Here is a 5,587-nt window from a genome sequence, read left to right on the forward strand (position 1 = left end):
AATATGGCAGGTCCCTCAGAGGTTACATGGGCTAAACTCTAGGAAAAGTGCCTCACTTTCTCAAACTTTTTGGAGATAGATGGCCCTTTATAATACATTGGAAATCAAAGCTACTGAATGAATCACTCAAGCCAGTCATGTGCCATCAAAGTACAGACCTTGGCCATCTCCCTGGGCAGTGTCTCAAAATGGCAATAAGGAAAAGTAATCTCAAGAACTGTATTCAACGAAAAGACCCTAGTGAAGTTCAGCTCTTGGGATAGCTGTCAAAGCTGAACTGGCTTCATGTGCAGATGTGTGCTCAAACCAGAAGGGACTTAAGCTCATCTACAACAGCTTGCTCTGCTGCACCATGCTATCATTCTCTTTATATTAGAAGTGATATTTTGAAATGCAAAGGAAAAATTATGCTCCAAAATAAATATAAGGCACCAGCAACAAAAACGTGTTCCCATGAGAAAAGTATATAATATGTGTACACCATTCAAGTGTTATCTTCTGTTTTACAATGTGATTTCTATGTGAGTTTAACTGAGATTGCTGAAGATTCTGAAATAACTAGATCAAAATAATCTTACATATTAAAAAGAAAATATCAGCAATCAAATATATTTTATCGAATTTCAATTCCTCTAATTTCTAAAATGCAGTGGAATTGAGGACTCATATGTTTTGTGAGTATCTGATTGTCAGTTTCTGGGTATATGTCAGTGTAATAGCATAATGCTAAAAATTTTATATTTGAAAGAAATAAAATGTGCACATTATGAGCAGCAAGGAAAATAAATCTTTTCTACAATTGAAAGTATATTCTATTTGCATTTTCTGTATTCAGTTTCCAAAAAGCTTATATAGTTTACTATTTCCAAATTGTTTGTTATATTTGTAGAGAGGCAGTGATGGGAATACTGAGGTAGGTGATTGTGGAAAGATGTTTATATTGTCATCTAAGATTCAAGTGCGTCCTAAACTTTTGGTGTAATATTGCACATAATTGGGAAATTCATTTAAAACTACACATACTCAACTTCAACTAGCTCTACTGAGAATCTCTAGACAGTGGCACATTCATACATTTCTGTTAGATATGATGAGATAGCCAACAAAGGACTAATATTCAGAGTCTACAAGAAACTCAAACAAATCAGCAAGAAAAAAACAAACCAACAATCCCATCAAAAAGTGGGCTTAGGATGTGAATAGACAATTCTCAAAAGAAGATATACAAATGACCAACAAACATGAAAAAAACGCTCATCATCGCTAAGATCAGGGAAATCCAAATAAAAACCGCAATGCAATACCACCTTGCTCCAGCAAGAATGGCCATAATCAAAAAATCAAAAAATAATACATGTTAGCATGGTTACAGTGAAAAGGGAACACTTCTACACTGCTGGTGGGAATGTAAACTAGTACAACCACTATGGAAAACAATGTGGAGATCCCTTAAAGAACTAAAAGTAGAACTACCATTTGATCCAGCAATTCCACTACTTAGTAGCTACCCAGAGGAAAAGAAGTAATATACGGAAAAGATATTTGCACAACCATGTTTCCTGTATTCTAAACAGAATTACCCAATTTATGTCCTCATTCTCCTCATGCAAATCGGCACAATTTGCGATGGCAAAAGTATGGAACCAGCCCAAATGTCCATCAATGAACGAATGGATAAAGAAACTGTGATATATATATATATATATATATATATATATATATATATATATATATATCATGGAATACTACACAGTCATAAAAAAGAAAGAAATAATGGCAGTCGTAGCAACCTGGATGGAATTGGAGACCATTCTTCTAAGTGAAGTAACTCAGGAATGGAAAACCAAACATTGTATGTTCTCACTCATAAGTGAGAATTAAGCTATGAGGATGCAAAGGAATAAGAATGATACAGTGCACTTCGGGGCTCAGGAAAGGGTGGGAGTGGGGTGAGGGATAAAAGACCACACATTGGGTGCAGTGTACACTGCTCGAGTGATGGATGTACCAAAATCTCAGAAATCACCACTAAAGAACTTATACGTGTAACAAAACAACACCTGTTCTCCAAAAACCTATTGAAATAAAATAAATACAGCACCAAACCAGGGAAAAAAAGAAAAGAAATAAGGAGATAGCCCTTTTCATTTGAGGTGTCGTGGCCTGTCAGGCAGCCCTCTGTTGTGGGCTCCTTTCAAGATGTCTCAGGCCAATCCCCTGTTCTAAATACAGTTTACTCTTCAGGAAATGACATATTTTATTTTCCTGCCAATGAAAGGAAGGACACTTTACCCAACTGCAACCTTGTTTCTTAGATCTGCTAACTTCCCTCTTGCAGAATTCTCCAGGTGGGAAGAAATCACTGATTTTCAGTACCGCACTTCCATTACCGCATGGCTGACCATGTTTGGTCGCCATGTAGAATGAGGAGATAAACTGGGTAATTCTGTTTAGAATACAGGAATATTTATCTCTTATTGTTTTTAACTTTCAGCTTTCACTAACATTTAGGAAAACTCCCTTTTAACATCACATTCTGTAAATATCTGACCTCAGTGAGCTGAGTGCAATAATACAAATACATAATTCTTTCTCACCACTCACTGCTAAATTGATTCAGTGGGCCTGTTCTCTCCCCAGCACCAACTCCCACCTAAGAATTCAGGGGGAGAAAATCATCCCATAGCTTTCATGTTCTTTGCTTAGTCAAAAACAAACTCAATTAGCTTACACCATCTCAGTTAAATTTTAAACTTGTTTACTGTTCAGGGATTCTTCAAGGTAGTTGTTAAAACTTTGGTAGCTTGATATGGACTATGGTGGGAGTATTTACACCACGAAAATTGGCAAACACTAAAAACCTGAGTTTGGAGGGAAAAATTCAGTTTACCAACACTAGTCAAGGGTAATAATAAAAAAATTTAAAACTACCCCTCCCTAATATTTATACACCATATTGTAAGTATGACTATTATATAAATAAGATGTTGGTGAAAAACTTTTAATAACTGCCACTTCCCCTAGCCCCAAGATCATGGCTAGTTTCAAGCTTGGAAACCTAGAATAAGGGAGAATATAGTTTCTTGCATATTCTTTCTTGCTCTTATAGTAATCCTCTCCCACTTGATAGTTGCTGTTTCTTATCTTTCTAGGGTTTGGCTGCAAGGAGAGGAGATTAGGGAGAAAGGACATAGCCTCAGGTGACTGATGAAGTTGTAACCTAGCGTTGTTTTCCCAACTGTGATGAATGCACACTCATTGTGTTCTTTCTCCTACTCCTCTGGCTGACTGCTTAAGTAATTCCTCCAGTCATGGGACTCAGAGGGTGAAAGCTTCAGTTGGGTTTATATGTGCCTCCTGACTGTCCTGTTAGGTGAGATTTCTTTTAACATGATCCCCTACAGCCTGCCTCCTCTCTCACCTGCATTTACCCTCTGCCGCAGTCTTTGTTCTCAGAAAATAGGCACTTGCAACCTTCTATGTGCTCTGTCCCTAAAGACTCTCTTGCCCTTGATTTTGCAGACAGGAGTCAGCTACTGATCCTTGTGTCCTCCAAACTCCAGACAATGTAATTGTAATTCTGTTGAAAAGCAATTCTCTTGAAGTATCTTTTCTCACTTGGGCTAATACGTAGAAGAACAATTCCCCAAGTTTCCCTCAATGGGGAAAGAAATCCATAAAGCAGAAATATATCTCTTGAAAAATGTTATTCTCCCTAAATTTCTTTTTTGTAGCCCTTGATGGGTAAAGGGCCAATGGAGCCAAAAGACTTTATGGCTTTTATACACACTGCATAGAAAATCGAATACCTTCCTTTACGATGTGGGGCATAGTTTGCACCTATTGTATTGTTCTAGGCTTTTGGCACCTTGGCAGAAATTCTGAGCTAACAAGAGAAAGTCGTATTTCATTTATATATATATATATATAATGTCATATTTCATTTATATATATATATGTATGTATGTGTGTGTGTGTGTGTATACACACACATACACATACACAAACATACATTTGAATTTCTTTATAAAATATCTTAAGCAATACATATTCATACAACCTCCGGAGAAAAGCATTTGGGCGATATATGTTCTTTTTACTCCACAATTTTCCATAGTATGTAGTTTATAATTGTAGTGTGAGTGTACAATCATATATATATATTTTTTTTTTAAGTGATGGCACTGGTGCTGATTCAGATTTGGGAGCTACTGACCTCTCAGAGTCCATTATTCTGTTCAAGGAAGTTATTGTAATTTGTTATAATTTCATTATTTGTGTGCCTCTTTATTAACTGTCTCACACTGTAATGCCCAAGATCTGTTTGTATTTGTAATCAGTGTAGCCCTGCCATTAAGACGTTAGTAGATGATTTTTGCTAGAACAAGAAACCAAGAAAACAGGAGCCAATAGAAATGGCTACCTATAGCATGTGAGTATGATGTAGATGAAAGTTAGAACAATGCTTTTGAGTGTGCATTTGTTTATATTATTTAGGTTTTTGAACAATGTAAATGTATTTTTTCAAAAACAAGAGTTTTTGGAAAAAGAAGGCTGAAACAAATATAGGGGGAAAATTAACATTTTTTTTTTACTTTGTAGTAGCATGTATATATATAAATATATAATTTTCTGAACTTTGTGTATATTTAAATATTTCATAAATTGGAAATTTTAAGGAAAAGATAAAAAGAAAAACATGACATGATACAATAGTTTAAAGAACATTTTCTGTGATGTCAGAACAAAACAACAACAAACTTCTTCTACCTCTATTACCCAGGCTGTTACCAGGACAAAAGATGTCTTCATTTGTAAAATTCAGATAGTAATCATGTAATCCATACAAAATTATGTGGTAAAGCACCTTGTAAATTATAACATAATGCAAATATTCATATTTTTTCTTATTTCAAATTCCTTAAATTTGGGTACCATACTTTGTTCTTCTTTATATATGCTCCAACTGTTAGCTCGGTACCTGGCTGTGGGACTACTGTCTCTATTTCCTAAATATAAACTAAAATTTTTCAAGGTTGAAGATACAAAAAGACTCATTCCAGGGAAAGCAGTGACTAGGAATTGTAGCCTTGATTTTTATTCCCCTGAGATTAACCCTTCATACGGGAAAATGGTTGTCAATTATGGCTGCTTGAGTTCAGCAGTCTCAAGGGATACTGCTCTCTCCTTATCCATGTCAACTCAGTGTGCATTCATGACTTCCCTTGGTTGCTCTTAGCCTGGTTGGGAATAAGCCAACTCATTAAACAGACTTGACTAAATACGTGTAGACAGGAGAAAAATTGCAGTATTAAAATACTTTACTAAATACTTGGAGATAGCAAAAAGAAGAAGGAAGGGTGGGAAGTGGAGGAGGAGAAGAGAAAAGAAAAGAAATAACATAAGACCAAATTTGAATCACCATATAAAAGAAAATACACCAAACCAAATCATCTTATTTATAAAATGTTGCTTTCTCTTTAGAAATCCCAGACTCTATCCCAGCCTAGCAATCGCCGTGCTTCCATGTAGAGAGAGCCATGTTAATACACGCAATCAGAAGATGACCATTGAAGAACATTCTAGT

This window comes from Chlorocebus sabaeus, chromosome 7, assembly GCF_047675955.1.
Source record: "Chlorocebus sabaeus isolate Y175 chromosome 7, mChlSab1.0.hap1, whole genome shotgun sequence".
Classification (NCBI taxonomy): domain Eukaryota; kingdom Metazoa; phylum Chordata; class Mammalia; order Primates; family Cercopithecidae; genus Chlorocebus; species Chlorocebus sabaeus.